We start from the raw sequence: 16935 nt of genomic DNA, 5'->3' as shown, positions 1-16935 counted from the left end.
ACATTCACTACGTTTGAGTCTTGTGAGGTCAGCAGATATGCATGCAGTGCTACAACTGCAGATCTATACATGTAATCAGTTTTGAGGAAGCCTATACCTTCTTCAGAATGTGGAATATATAATCTTGGTATACACTGTTTTTTATATATCTTTTGATAAGCAAGAAGCATTTTTCTTGTTTTCTTGTGCAGTTCATCCAGTATCTGTTTGGCCAAGTTAGTCATCCGAAAACAGTAAGTTAGAAAAGGAAGAACAAATTGGTTTATAGCTTGGACTTCTTAAATTTCAGAGCTATTTTCAATATTAATTTTAGTATTCCAAAATATTCCTTACTGAGTTTTGTTCAAATTTGTCCATGCTTTATTGTCAGTCCTTCATCGATTCACAAATATTTATACATTGCCTTTAAATCGTATTTCTGTCCCAGACTGATCTTTTCTTTGTGCTGCAGTTTTCCTGCTTTAAAGGTTGCTTTTGCATATTTGCCAAGACCAAAAGACATTCTTATATCATCTGAGAAAGTTTGACCACTTGCATTTGTGCTTTCTGCTCCTTATCTGATGAACTCTACAGTTTTAAATGATCCACAAAAAGATAAGTCTTTACACTTTATTGTTTTCTGGGAGCCAAATTGTTACCATGATATAATCTGTTAAGTAGACAGCTTAATGGGTTAAGGGCATGACAAAAGTGCAGTAGTGAAAGACAAAAGTGCAGTAGTGACAGTCACCCTGGAATACCCACCTTTGAATTTTTAACCCTAGGATAATAATTCATCCTTTATCATGGCTTAGCTGCAAAGTTTTTTGCCAATATTTCATGGCCACCATACTGTAATTGATCAATGTAGGGCATATCTTGTACATCTGCAAGCACTCCTTTATCCATGAATGTGGGGTGCTGGCAAATACTTTTTTGTAATCTATCCTTGCCATACTTAGATTCATCCCCTTTCTATAATTCTCCATTATGATTTTATTTAACAACAAATGATCCTTTGTTCCATATAGGTTCATAGGTAGGTACTAGGCTATCAGCCCAAGGGCCTACGTAAGCCTAGCCAGCAAGGTTCCATGGCTTACGCCACCCAAGAAAGTTATTTTCCTGTGCCACTGTCATGCAGAGACACAGAAGAGATATGGATTTCTTTTGCTGCTTTTTTGTTCTATTGCCATGATTGAGTCTAAACTCTGTCAGCATCAATTTCACTATGTAGTTTATACATTGTTGGAAGGCAAATTATTAGATCATAGGATCATAGGAGATTACTAGGCTAATGGCCCCTGGAGCCCTTACAAGCCTAGCCAAGAGTTTATCCTCAAAAAAGAAACCTCAATAAGCACCTGTTACCCCTGTCGATAAGGGACATAGGTGGAACCCCTGGGACAAATTTGTGGTTTTCCATCCACCCATTAAGGTTGCACTTGAAGAGGGTTAGTGACCTACTTTGATGTATATGGGGAGTCTATTCCAGAGATGGGGATGCCTCAGGGAGACAAATTTGTCTCTCCAGCAAGTTTTGTTAATGTCACATATTAGATTTGGGTCTTTTGATCTGGTAATATGTGAGGAGTTAGACTTATGGATATGGAGCATCTCTCGTAGAGCAGGGTCTGAGGTTGCCTTGTAGGTGAGACACAGATCACCTCTGAGCAATCTGTAGGATACCAAGTAGAATGATAGTGATTTGAGGCTGTTCACATAGGACATGTGTTGGAGGCCATGGATTCTCTTTGTAAGGTATTTCTGTGACCTTTCCAGTTGGTGCAGGTATTTGGAGAGGCCCATACCAAATGGGGCGTTGTACTCAATTACTGGCCTAATGAGGGAGGAGTACAGAGATTAAAAACCTCCTTTTTTTCTGGATGCAATACCTTTACTTATGAGATGAACCAAGTAAAAGGCTTTTCTGACCACTGCCACTACATGATGGTCAAATGTGCGATCGTTGTCAACCTGTGTACCCAGGTCTTTCACCACAGGTTGTGTGCTTAGAGTTGCTGTTGATGTGGTAATTAGTAGAGGCCGTGTCTGGTGAATGGTATAATACGTTTTTTTAGTGTTTAACTTAAGGTCATGACTTTGGCACCAGTCATTTGTTGCTGTGAGACCCTCTTATATTATGTTAACATCATTTGTGGAGTCAATGACAACACCCAACTTACAGTCATCCGCAAACTTGGACACTCCTCCCAATCCATCTCATCAGCTCATTCTATTGTGTACCGAAAGAGCATTTAGGAAGGTCAACCCCTTTAGTTTCTTAATCTTGAATTATCTTCTGTTTCTTCCCTCTCCACTAAACAAAAAAAAAAAACAAAAAAAAATTACACTTTATTCAGCTGCTTTTACTCTAATTATATTCTTCCTACTTTATTACCTTGTTTTGCCTTGCTGCGTGCTCTTAAGTGTTGAAGTGGTTTTATTCTGCTGTATTTATTGATGCTAGTTAGTAGCCTGATTAAATTTGTCTGTTATTCTAACCCTCTTAGTTTTGGTTTTAGCACTTGGGCTTCAGGCCAGTTATTTTACATTTAAGAAAGTTTTTGTGGTCTACACTCTTGTGGATAAACACTTATCAAAACCCTCTCTCCATAAGTCCATCCAAGTATCAGAACATTATGTCTGGACAATTCCCATCAGTTTCTCCTGCCAGTCTAGTCGACATGGGCATACTGAGACAGTGTTTGCAAGAAATGCATCTATATCAGTAATCTGGAATCCATGCTCTGTCATGCAACAGTCAGTACTCCTGGCAAAGAGGAGATTGCAAGCACAAACACCACACCACACCACACCACCCACATCACATAGCCAAGCACAGCACACACACACCTATGCAGAATCTCCTCTGCATAGCTGGGTGGACCATTGGTCTATGTTTGTTTAGGTTTGCTTGCAGGTTCACTCTTATGGAGGAGTATTATTTTCCTGTTGTTATCCAGGCTGGTGTCTGTTCAGGATATGAATATGTTGTTTTCCCGTCAGGATTAAATCTTCATTTTAAAATGTTATTACTTTAGTCCGACGTTAGATATTACATCTGGGCCTGGGGTTTTCAAATTAGGAGATATTCATAATTTTGTTCATCCCATTTTATATCATATATATTTGAACTTCTTACTGTTTCTTTTACTTAGACTGCGGTGGTGGTGCTACGGTAGCATTGTCGCCTCACAGTTAGACGTTGCCCATTCGATTCTCAGAGCATCTTCTGTGTAGCGACATGCGTGAATGGGCGTTCCTTCATTAAAGGTTGTGCGTTAGGCCCGGAAAGCCAGCATGTAAAATCTACTGCCAATCGTTAGCGGACCGGAGTTCTGCTGTGGCGACCCCTAACTGGGAAAAGCCGAAAGGCACAAACAAACTGTTTCTTTTACTTCTCTCCATTCAGCATTTTTGTTATGTTCCATTGTGTCTTCATAGAAATTTCTCCACAATGTGTCTATTTCTTCTTTTTTGAAGCATTTCTGTTCCCTTTGTTTTCCAGTTCTCTATAAAACTTTTCTGGGTCATGAATATATTGCCTATTTTGCACATTTCCTTTAAATGTAGCTGCATATCTTCTAAGTTTAATCTTCCTGTGCTGAATTCGTTAGTTTATTATTTGCAATAGTGTATGATAGATCCTGGTTTGTTGTGATACTGCACATTGCTTTTATCATGACTATCTTTCTAAGTACTTTTGTTGATCTTTTCCCTCTTCTATACTCTTCTAACAGTGACACTTCTTGTCTTAATTAGTTTTCACTATTCCATGCTTCCATGCTGGGCTTTGATTTTTCCCTTACTTTCCCCTATTCTGTGTTTTTGTGGTAATACTTTGCCTGTTATTAATTTAGCTGCACAGTAATATATTCTATTCACTTCTGTTATATCACATGAATCAAGACTGTTACTGTGCTCATTTGTTTTACCTAACTTCTAACATTTCAGGTCTTATTGACTTTCTGTAATCTATTTCTTTCATCAGTCTTTGTCTATCCACCTATTAAATCAAGCAACTCTTCCCTTAGATCAGGTTTTTTCTAAACAGAGGGCACATTCTGTGTTCTCCATTTCCTGCTGACATTCTACAGAAAATTCTGGAACATCTTCCTGTGACATATTCTCTTCAACTGCATCCTGCATCATATGTTGCTCTTTCATATGGGAACACACTGTCCTGTCACTCCAAAACATTGACTGCTCCTTCCCTGGGTACACAGGTTGACAACGATCTCACATTTGACCATCATGTAGCGGCAGTGGTCCCTAAACTTTTGTACTGGCTTACTACTGAAGGCTCCAGAGTATCTTCACGTGGGAAGTGATCAGATGCTTCTCATTCCCCCTCTTTCTCCTTAATTTGGGGACTCACTGTTCCATCATGCTGTGACTTTGAGAATTGCATTTTCTACACAAAATCATTCACTTTGTAGGTATCCATAACTTCAGATGTTAAGTTGTCTATCTCGCCTTCATTCTTGCTGGATGGGTTCGGAGCCGACCTCGGCTCCGACTCGGCCACTCTAAAAGCTCGAGAGTTGGTTCCACCGGCTCGAGGCTCCCCTTATATCCCACAATGCTAGGCGTGAGTTACCTCAGATCTCGTTTGCCACTACAGCGATCGAGGTGTTGTATTTCTACCGGCTCAGGTCAGTGGTTTAATCTGTCGATTTAAACTAGTTTAAATCCCCTTTATTTAGCTAAATTGTTCATATTTCCCTTAGTTTAGGGTATTTCATCCCTTTCTTCCTTTTTCAAATTTTTTTCCCTCAAGAACTTGAAAGTTCTTCCTTTAGGCCTTCGGGCCCTTCTATCCCTAGTGGAGTGTTTGTGTTGTGTTAGGGATATATCCTTTACTTAAGCTAACTAAATAGTTATTAGTATAATTTAGTTAACTTCCTTTATAGTGTAATCAGTGTGTGTGTGTTTTTTGTGTGTGGTTACACTTAGGTCCTTGATAATGTCCAAGGATTCAAAGGTCTCAGGCTTCAAGAAGTGTGACTCGTGCTGTCAGAAAATGTCTCTGACAGACGGTCACACTTCTTGTGTTTACTGCCTGGGACCTTTGCACCTGCAGGACTCTTGTGCTGTTTGCCATGGCTTCAGCCCCAGAGTCCTGCAGGAAAGAAAAAATAAACTTATCTTGAGAGGTTTACTTAAGCCTGAGGGTTCCCTTACTGTTTCTTCGGGAAAACCCTCTAAGGCTTCTAGGTCCTCGGCTCCAGCTACTGAGTCGAGGCCTAAAGCTTCGAAACCTCCTTCTACATCGGCTCCGGCTGGAGCCGATGAGTCTCAGACTGCAGCTTCTGTGGTTTCCTCGGCTCCGGCTGGAGCCGAGGTATCGGAAATTCCTGTGTCGGCTCTGACTAAACCTTCGGAGCAAAAATCTAGAAAGAGGTCCAGGTCACCTTCCCTTGGCTCCGTTCATTCGGCTCCAGCATCTCCCTTGCTGTCTGAACGGAGTCATAGATCTCACTCCTCTAGGTCATCGAGGCTTTCGGACCATGACCTTCAGATGGTAGTGAGTCGACTTCTTAAGTCCGAGGCACTGGCCCAAATGCTTCAGAGCCCGACTCATCAGTCGATGCCTGACCCTGTTCCTCATTATGTTCCTCCTCCAACTCCTTTGAGTTCGGAGCCGGGGCGTTTTGGAACCGAGACTGTGGTAGCGTCGGAGCCGATACAAATGTCTTCGGCTCCGTCATCGGCTCCGATTTCTTCCTTAGAAGAATCTCGGCGCCGGACTTCCCTCGTCGGCTCCGAGGGGGTGAGTGGCATCGGACCCTTGTCCGACCCCGCTCTCCCTCTCGGTGCTTCGGCGCTGGTGAGTTCGGCTCCGATATCAGCCTCGGAGCCATCACTGTCGGTGCCGAGGGAGGTTTTCAGCTTCTCGGAGCGAGGACCTCTGGCTCTGCCTGACAGGGGTGCGTTCGAGGTCATGCGGAGTGTGTTGGAACCTGGTTCAACTCCACAGTCAGCTCCGTCCACCCCTCCCTCTTCGGTGCCTCAGGTCAAGTCTACTCACTCCCTCATCCCAGACCGCAGAGAGCCAGCTCCTCAGGAATCCCCTGTGGGGATCTCATCCTCTTCCGAGGCCTCTCCTGAATTGGCAGAAGAGCCCCCTCAGATGAGAAAGTGTAAGAGGAAACACATAGACTCACCTGAGTCCGTCACCTCTGACACAGATTTAGAGGATTCCGAGGGTTCCCCCCGTTCCCCTTCTGAAGATGTCTCCTTCGCAGACATTCTAGAAATCCTCAAACAGAGGGGAAATTGGCCAGCCCTCAACCCTTCGGAGGATGAATCTGTGTATCTTGAGGCGTTTGGCTCTCACCCTTCCACCTCCTGGGTGTCTCCCCCCTTTGACCCCCTCATGCAGGTGGTAGCAAAAAAGGCATGGACGGCTCCTGATTCAGTGGACCCCACTCCCAGGAGACCCTCAAAATTTATTACGGCACCAGTAGATAAACAGTTTCTGACAAAGGGAGTTTATGTGGATGCTATGGTGGTTGCTGCTGCCACTAAGAAGGAGCTAGCTGATCCTTCAGTGCCTGTCCATCCACCTAACAAGGAATCTAGGTCTATGGACAGGTACGGGAAGCGGATGTTCTCATCAGCGACCTTTGCAATGCGTTCGCTGAACTACCTATGCCATTTTACTCGTCTTCAAAGAGACTTGATCAAAGAAGCGAGTGATATGTTAAAGGATCCTACAGCTGCGGGGTTTCAAGACAAGATGAACACTCAGCTGGCTACCCTGAACTCCATAGCTAACTCCTCCATGCGCCTCCTTTCGTATGCGGCTGATGGAGCGAGCAGGGCCGCAGGGACAGGAGTGGCCTTACGCAGGCATGCCTGGATGCGGCTATGCAACTTTGCGGACCCCTTCAAAACATCGTTCACTAATTCCCCGTTTGATGGATCATCTCTTTTTGGTCCTCAAGTGAAAGAAACCTTGACTAGGTGCGAGACTGATGGCAAGACTCTTTCTGCCATCAGAGTCCGTTTTTCTACTCCTTCTAGGCCTTACCCCAAAGGCCAGAAAAGTGGGAAAATGTGGTTCCATAAACAATCTCAAGGGACTTCACCTGACGCACAGAGTCGGTTCCCCGCCAGAGGCAGAGGGGGGAACAACAATGGTAGACGTCGCCCTAGAGGCAGGGGGGGTCCGCAGAACCAGGGCAATCGGGAAACTTTCTCCGATAAGCCCTTTCAGCATCCCTGAGGTGTTGCCCGACTGTCCACCTTCGGAGGCAGTCGGGGGAAGATTGTCACTGTACCCAGAAGCCTGGCTATCCCTAACTCGAGACAAGTGGGTACAGTCCATCATTTCCGAAGGCTATTCCATTCCCTTCGTTCGCATTCCAAACCGATCAAAAAAATCCCTCCCAGATGTTCCACCCGCTCAAAGGGATCTTGCAGCTTTGGAAATTTCAAAACTGCTTGCAAAAAGAGCAATTCAGCCAGTTCCAGCAGACCAGCAAGGATCCGGAATCTACTCCAGGTTCTTTTTAGTTCCAAAAAAAACAGGGGACTGGAGACCAATTTTGGATCTCAGTATCTTGAACAAGTCGGTCAAGAAAACACGATTTCGGATGGTCACGCTACAGTCCATCCTTCCCCTATTGGGAAGAAAAAACTGGATGTGCTCTATAGACCTTCAGGATGCGTACTATCATATAAAAATGAACAGGCGCTCCAGAAGATTTCTCCGCTTCAGGCTGGGAACCAGTCATTTTCAATTCAGAGCCCTGCCCTTTGGACTCACCACTGCCCCCTGGGTGTTTACCAAATGCATGGCAGTGGTAGCTTCTCACCTGAGACATCAAGGATTCCAGGTGTTTCCATATTTGGACAACTGGCTCCTCACAGCTCCCACCAAGCATCTTCTTCTAAGGGCCAGGGACTACACCTTTCGCATTTGTCAAAAATTAGGCATTTCAATAAATTGCAAAAAGTCTGTTTTGTCGCCTTGTCGTGTTATTACCTTCATAGGCGCAATTCTAGACACAGTCAACATGTCTGCAAGGCTAACAGATCAGAGAATAACAGACATACACAAACTGGTCTCGCTCCTCTTCAGCAGCAACAGAGTCAAAGCCAGGTTAGTTCTGAAAGTATTGGGGATTATGGCGGCTGCCATACCTCTGCTTCCATTAGCCAGATTCCACATGAGAATCCTTCAATGGATGCTCTTCACACAATGGTCATACAGCAACTTCCGATGTCCCACACCATTATGATTACGCAGACATGCAAGAATCATCTTCTGTGGTGGATGTCTTCCCCTCAGCTCTTCTTGGGAAGACCCTTTGTTCCTCCCCCTCCGGTTGCTACTCTGACAACGGACGCCTCCTGATCGGGTGGGGGCATTATCAGGGCAGAACCGTCCAGGGCACATGGCAACCAGACGAATGCCACTTGCACATAAATGTTCTAGAGATGAGAGCAGTGCTTTTAGCGTTGCAAGCCCTTCAAGACTCTCTTCCCTTGGGAACAATAGCAATCCAGACAGACAATATGTCTGTAGTGTGGTATATCAACAAACAAGGTGGAACCAGGTCCTATCCCCTATGTCGAGAAGCACTCAGACTGTGGCAATGGGCGATTTCTTCTCAGCGGTTTCTGATAGCAACGCACATCCCCGGGAAGTCCAATCAAATCGCGGACAAGTTGAGCAGAGCTATCCTCATGCCTCATGAGTGGTCTCTGAAAGATTCTATTGTGAGAAAAATTTTTCTCAAGTGGGGTCAGCCTTGCTGCGACCTTTTTGCTACTCCCCAAAACAGCAAGTGCAAAGATTATTTCACCCTATTCCCGCTACCAGGCCAGCCCAGCAGAGATGCTCTAGTCCAAGTTTGGCCCCGGGGACTTCTGTATGCGTTTCCTCCCTTCCCACTAATCTCTCTAGTGATACAGAAAGCTATCGCTCAGAAGGCCTCCTTGATCCTCATTGCTCCTTACTGGCCTCGACAGGTTTGGTTCCCCTTTCTACATCAATTTCTGCAGGAGCAACCTTGGCATCTGGAACTAGTTCCAGACCTTTTGATCCATCAGTCGGGTCAGCTTCATCACTCCCTCCCCTCTCTGAACCTCACTGCTTGGTTCCTCCAATTCCAACCTTAGCCAGGCTTCCTCATATATCTCACGCTGTTCGAGATATTTTGATAGCTTCCCATAAATCTTCCACTCGAAAGATTTATCTAAGTAAGTGGAATCGTTTCGCCTATTGGGCTCAAAGAAGGGACATAGATCCCTTCACGGCTTCCATCCAAATAGTCCTTGATTTTCTAGCTGAACTCTTCCATGCAGGTTCATCTCCTTCTACTCTTAAAGTTCAATTGGCAGCTATTTCTAACTTTCATGTGGGCATCTCAGAGTCTGCCATAATGTCCCACAAGCTTTGCAAAGCTTTTTTGAAGGGAGTTTTTCTACTCAGACCTCCTATAAGAAATCCTCCTCCTCCTTGGGACTTAAATTTAGTTCTCAGTTCCTTGATTCTCCCCCCTTTTGAACCTGCAGCTTCCTGTTCTTTAAAATTGCTATCATGGAAGACTCTCTTTCTAGTAGCTATTACTTCAGCTAGAAGAGTTTCAGAACTTCAGGCACTCAGCTGTCGACCTCCTTATCTGTTGTTCCATAAGGACAGGGTATCCTTACGAACCAACCCATCCTTTTTACCTAAAATAGCCTCGGCGTCTAACCTAAATCAAAGCATTGACCTCCCTGTGTTTTTTCCAGAATATGCTAATAGGTCTGAACAAAAATTGCATTGGCTAGACGTTCATCGTCAATTAAAGTACTATTTGGAACAAAAGTTAATACAAATCAATTATATTGCTTGCAATATCCTACGTAAGCTAAACTATTGACCCGGAAGTTACTATCAGGGCTTCCAGTCCTGCGGGTTTACATTTTGAGACAGAGACGGCTACTCATTTGGAACCAGCCTTTTGTGATGCTAACCCGGTAGCACCGGTTCGTCAACGTACCAATGGTCGGGTATCTTTTCAGGACCTTATTGACCGTGACGACAACTTATTTAAGGAACTAGGTACAGTGGAGGAGACGCCGAAAGTGGTTTTCAACAAGGATTTCAATTTTAAACGGGAGCAGCTACTACGATTGCTTAAAAGGTATGATGCCATCCATATCGAAAATTGTTATTTTGCCCGTTGTTTGGAGCTTCAGATAGTTCCAAAGGGCTTAAGATTCTTTAAGTGCCCCAACGGGGTCCAATCTGGTGACTTGTTTTTTGATGAACTGGTTTGTTTCTTTAACGAAGCGGGACTACGGTTCCTAAAGTTATTGTACAACAACAATTTGGTTAAAAAGGAACTACTAAGGAAAGAAATTTTAGAGCTTGAGACTTTTTTTAAACAATTCCTGGGAAATGTTAAGTTTTGCAACTTCTTAGAGACAGTTTCTAAAGAAACGGAACAACTGTCTATTGATAATATCAATAGAAAGCACTCAAAGTTGTTGCGTGACGTGGAATCTTATAATAATAGTTCCGCTTATGCCAACTTTGGAAATCCAATTAAATCATTAAAACCAGTCAACCACAAAGGGCAAAATTTTAATAAAGCTGACAACGGACCTTATACTAAAGGAGTGGGACAACGTGGTAGTGCCCGTGAGGTAACCACCAACTCCTCAATTAGATTCGAAGCTTCGGATCGCTTTAAAACCAATTTAAGTGACCGGGGGGCTTCCAACAGGCCTTTTAGTGGTAACACCATTTCGGATAAAGGACAAGGAGGGTACAGCTTGGCGGTGGACGATGAAAATTTCCCACCGCTGCCTGTTATTGACACTACCAACAAGAACACAGGTACGGGCCCTAATGTTGATACTGGGTCAGTTCCATCTGTTTCCTTGTCCACAACAGGAACAGTTTCTAATCGAAAAAACCCAACGGTGACCAAAACTGTCTCTACAAGAAGCCGGACTTTTTTGAGTTCCCAGTCATCGGGGGACGAGACATAACTACTACCAATGAACATTTCAGTATTATAAATTTAACTGATTATGTTTTTAGTAACCAGGAGCTTAATGTTTTAAAATTAGGCTTAAATTTCATCCCAGACAACAGGGCCAACTATGTGAGAACTGTTGTAGATATCAAGAAATACTCTAGGAAGTTGAATTTACATTTTTTGCTACATGATTTACCATCTGTTCGAAACACCTTTGTTAAGCCGTCTCTTTATTGCCCCAAGTTACACCACACTCTAAAGGTTTTTGAAGAATCATGTATCAAAGAAGTTGACAGTCTGTTAGGTCATTATTCAAACTTTGACGATAATTTGTCAAAGGACGAAAGGTTGGCCTTGAACAAATTGAAACAGTTAACTACTGAGTTTCGTTTTATGAAAAGTGACAAGGGCAACAACATTGTAGTTATGAAAAAAGAGATGTATGAGGAGGGTATGTTGGATTTATTGGGAAATGAGGAAGAATATGAGATTATTCCTCTTTTTGAAATCAAACGGCGTTACCGTTTGATTCAAACCCTTTTGTATGATGCGCTTATGAATGGGGAAATTTCACTAGAATTATACGAATTTTGTAACATAGAACATCCTAGAATTGGTGTACTTTTTGGGATACCCAAAGTACACAAGTCTGTTACTGTTCCCCCTTTTAGACCGATTGTCTCAGCACCTTACTCTGCTACTGAGGGTATTTCTTTAGTTTTAGACGCTACTCTTGGACCTGTCGTCTCCCAACAACCATCTTTTATTCAGGATTCTTGGATTTCCTTAAGAGAATAAATCAGTTTTTGTGTGGACAGGGGTATAATCCTGAGTTGCAGACTATGTTTAGTTTAGATGTAATTTCATTATTTACCTGCATCCCCCATTACGAGGGAGTTGAAGCTATTAGGGGTCTTTTGACCACCAGTAGTTCCAATTTTAGTAATGACTTAATTTCCATTTTATGTCGATTATTGGAAGTTACATTAGAAAACAACTTTTTTCTTTTTGGTAAATCTTATTATCGTCAGAAAAGAGGGGTAGCCATGGGGTCTTCTGCAGCCCCAGCATTTGCTAACTTGGTAATGACATGGTGGGAAAAGCAATTTTTACCAACGTTAACGGCTAAATATAACATCTGTTTTTTTTGTCGTTTTATGGACGACTTGTTTTTTATTATTAATGGGGATGGTACCACCGTTGATCAATTTTTTACAGAAATCAATACCACGTCAGACTACCTGAAATTCACCATGGGAGGTCAGGGTCCAGAGGTGAATTTTTTAGATGTTACCCTAAAATGGGATTATTTGGAGGGTAGAATACATAGTTCTATTTTCCGTAAAAAAACTTTCAACAATGGTTACCTGCATTATAAAAGTGGTCACCCCAAATTTATTACCAACAACATTCCAAGGGGTCAATTTATACGGGCTAGCCGTATGACCTCCAAAGATTCAGATCTGGACGTTGAATTTTCATTCATTTCATCCTTATTTATTAACAGGGGATATGAAGCTGACCTTTTGGAACGAACTAAGAAGGAGGTTTGGTCAAAAAGGGAAACTAACTATTTGCCATTACTAAACCTCTTTATGGAAGACGTGGATATAGTTGGTAGAAAAGGGACAGTAGATAAAGTTGATCCAAACCTGATTTGTTCCTTGGAAATGAGTTCAGATTGTAGGGAGATTCAAAATATTCTAAGGAGAAACTGGAGTATTATCAGAGGTAATAAGGACTTTTTTCAGGTATTAGGTGAGAAACCTGTTTTTGTACAAAAGAGCGGTCTAAATCTAAAGAGGATGTTTGAGAAACAGCAAAATAGTGCTGACAAAATAGTGGCTCAGAGTAGGGGAATGACTACATGTAACCACTGTAATTTTTGTCGCTTTATCTCTACGGGACCTTACATCTCCCTCAGTACTTTTAATAGGACCCTGGAGGTCCCAGGCCCAGTTAATTGTGGAACCAGAGGAGTTATTTACATCGCTCAGTGCTCCTCTTGTGATGCCTTTTACATCGGGATGACAACCAGGGAATTAAGAGTCCGTGTAAGGGAGCATATTTACAGCATTAAGTCAAGGGATGATAGGAACGCTTTATTTAAGCATTCATTGATTTGTTCACATTTTAAAAAAATTTTATTTTCTGTGTTAGAGGTGGGCAAGAAGGACATGAGAGAAGGTGATTTCAGGAATTTTCTCTTACAAAGGGAATCTTTCTGGCAAATTAAATTGAAGTCTGATATTCCCCCCGGATTAAATGAGACTGTTAACATTAAATGTCACTTGAACCAACGCAGGTTAAATGTGAACAAAGTAGGATGTTCAATATTTTCTCATTTTTATTAGATTTTTAGAATAGTTTAGCTTATGTAGGATATTGCAAGCAATATAATTGATTTGTATTAATTTTTGTTTTAAATATTTTATTTTATTTATCACATGACTATCAATCACATGACTGTTTTTATTGTATTTAAGAACTCAGGTGTTTTAACGTCATTATTCTGATGAAGTTTTTGTTACGAAAGCGGCTAATTAAATAGTATACGCTATAGCAGTTTCATCTTGTTTTCTTCCTGCCTTCCTGGACGTGTGGAGTTTATTGTTGGATTGTTTATTTTTTGGTTTAAAGTACTATTTGGATAGAACCAAACAATTCAGAAAATCTGACCAGCTGTTTGTCTCTTACGCAGAAGGCAGAAAGGGACTTTCTGTTTCTAAGGTATCACTATCTAGATGGCTAACATCTCTAATTTCCATTATCTATGAAATCAGACACCAAAAGCTACCTAACAAACCTAAAGCCCACTCCACCAGAGCTTTGGCTACTTCTATAGCCTTCCAAGACAGACTGCCTATAGACACCATTTGTGCAGCAGCTACTTGGGCTACTCCTCACACCTTCATTTCACATTATAAGTTGGATTTAGCTTCTAGGCATAGAGATGATTTTGGTTCCACTGTACTCAAGAGTCTGTTCCGTTAGGCCACCCGGGACAAGGTGCTAGGGACGCGGTCCCATCCAGCAAGAATGAAGGCGAGATAGACAACTTAACATATAGAAGTTATGTTCTTACCATAACGTTCCATGTTAGTTGTCTTCTTCTTGCCTTCTTCTTGCGTCCCACCCCCCTTCCCCCTGGCCTGGACAGACCTAGAAGAGTTTTGATTGTGACCTCTCTTTTTACCACCTCTTTACTTTAGGTATATGCTCTGCTGTGCATATTTCCTGGATCAGGATGTAGGTCACCCTTCTCTTCTCCCTTGTTTATAGAGGTGGACTTTGTTTCTAGTTTTTCTACTACTATTATAAGCTGGGCCTAGCTTACAAACGAGATCTGAGGTAACTCACGCCTAGCATTGTGGGATATAAGGGGAGCCTCGAGCCGGTGGAACCAACTCTCGAGCTTTTAGAGTGGCCGAGTCGGAGCCGAGGTCGGCTCCGAACCCATCCAGCAAGAAGAAGGCGAGAAGAAGACAACTAACATGGAACGTTATGGTAAGAACATAACTTCTATTTTCTGTTTCTTTAACTTCTGCATTACTAATCCTCTTTTCTACTTTCCCCCTGTATTTTCTTATTTTTGTATTGTGAAATTTTCTATGTCTGGATGTCTTTGCCTGTATTTCTCATCAAATATCTTTGGTGGTGCTTTTTTGTTTTGATTGGTTTTGCTTTTCCCTTTGCATAAATATTGCAGCATATTACATCTATTTTTCTTTCCCATGTCCATATTTCTTCAGATGTCTCCTGCTCCATCTCTTTCTCTTTACTTTGGAGACTCATTGTTCCATCATGCTATGACATAACCCGTGTTTGACTTTCTACACCAAATCCTTCACTTTACAGTTATTCCATAACTTCAGCTTCTATTTGTTTAACTTCTACTTTACTAATCTTCTGTACTGTGCTCCCGCTTTGTGATCTTATTCTCTTTATTGTGAAATTTTCCATATCTGGTACCTTTGCCTGTATTTCTCTCCAAATATCTTTGGAGATGCTTTTTCGCATTGATTAGTTTGGCTTTGTCCTTTGAGTAAATATTGGACCATATCAGATCTCTCTTTCCCATGTCTATGTTTCTTTTTTATACATTTGAGTCTGCAGCTCCACCCATTTTTTAAATTCTTTTTATTTTAACCAGTGACATTATTCTAGTGAAACAAGTGAATTTTTGATATTTTCATTCCTTGCACTGTCCACATTTATTTACAGTACAGAAAATGTGAAATGCACAGCATTCTCTAAGTATAGTGTGGGTAATGCTGTGATCATGAGGAATCACAATCAATATGAGCTTTATGCTGACATGATGTAATGATGTGACCTATGGATTCAGGAGATCCTAAAGACAGGGATCTCACCATGCTGCATGACTGAGACCTCAAATGAGAGGTTCTGCTACATTTAGATGAATGTTGATGAGACCTGTCTGACTTATTTTGTGTAACACCCCCACTGCTTCTGTACTTTCCTGAGAATTACATATGTGCAACCTACTACGTATCTCCAGACAGTCCTCGTCCCTGTCTACTACTGCTTCCACTTGAGTCTGGTGGGTCCTAACTAGTACATACATAGAGGCATGTGTGCCACTATATACTGCACATGAGTGTGATAATGGCACTATCTCTACTCCTTATCATTTTCATGTATTGTTGAAAATCCTCGTGTGCCCTCTATGGTATTCTGACCATCTCTAACTGACTCTGTAACAGTGGACTGAATCTGAATAATGTCCTGGCACATCTGCTGCTAGGCAGCCAATGCTTTTTGTGTTTCTGGAGGTATCTATGACATCTGCCTACACATGGCACAGTATACACATGTTTCAGTTGTCTCCATCCTCCTAAAGGTGTTCGGGTGGTTGAGGAAACACTAGTGTTGAGGTCCATGGGGGTCTCTTCCTCTACCATCTGCAATGTAATGTTTTCTTCTACTTAATGGTGTTAACCGGTATCACTTCATGCAGGGCTATGCACCTGCTGTAGGGTCTGTAATCCTGCCATTACACTCGGTGACTGTGTGTCACCAGCCTTAGGCTGTGTCATAAATATAAATGTTATATTATCATTAACAGCCATTCTGCAGTTGACATCTTCCAGCAGTGCTGCTACACTGGAACTGTTTATTTCAGGTGCTCACTCTGTGAAGAAGGAATTGATGGTATTATTACTGAGACTTTGGGGACATTAATGAATATTGTATAATAAGGTGTGGAAGACACTTAACCATGCATACTGAGGCCACTTTTCTGATACCTAGAAATGGAGGGTTCATGTGTCAGTAAGAATTGTCATATGGTAAATGCAGCCAGTTAATCTCTGTAGTAATTTTCAGTATGTAAATTTGCCATGGGGTGTACTATCCTTCCTTACTGGATGACTGTGCTTGCCAGTGACGTGAGTGATTGCTAGTGTCTGCATGACCTCTGATTATATCTGTGGCATCCATATCAGTGTCACAATCATCTCCCATATGAAGAGGAGGGCTTTCTCATTGGCATTAAAGAGATGCTTATATACACATGTTGGAGATCCCCTACTGGTACTTCTATGAACAACTGTGTTTTGCCTTTTGCTTATTTTTACCATGTTTTTTTTTTCTTTTTTTTTTTTTTTTTTTTAGGGCTGTATCAATGTGTGATTCCTCATCTCAACCTCATTTATACCCAACAAAACTTGGTTTCAAAACATTAGGTCTCTCAGCTTGTTCCCCCTTTTTCAAACAGGCACTTGCCATATTTGCTGGGAGTCCCCACAAGGATGCGGTTCTTCTCAGGGCTGATGTTATCATTACTTTGACTGGATGCCTGTTGCATGATACATTCACCTGAAACAACAAACAGCGGTAAATTTAGTGAAACTGATTTACAGAAATGAAACCCATTCATCACCCCTGCATCAAAGCACTTAAAGCATCCTCCAAAGTAAATGTATTACTACACAGTTTCAGTCTT

At 42.1% G+C, this 16935-nt stretch overlaps 1 protein-coding gene across 1 annotated transcript in view; it reads left to right on the top strand.

Moving 5' to 3' along the window:
* The window catches only part of LOC122808528, a 525331-nt gene that overhangs the window by 490350 nt on the left and 18046 nt on the right, over positions 1-16935 (top strand). The window lies entirely within an intron of this gene.

The sequence above is a fragment of the Protopterus annectens genome, chromosome 8.part0, assembly GCF_019279795.1.
Source record: "Protopterus annectens isolate FY-2018-M chromosome 8.part0, PAN1.0, whole genome shotgun sequence".
Classification (NCBI taxonomy): Eukaryota; Metazoa; Chordata; order Ceratodontiformes; family Protopteridae; genus Protopterus; species Protopterus annectens.
This window is presented reverse-complemented; position numbering and strand designations above follow the sequence as displayed.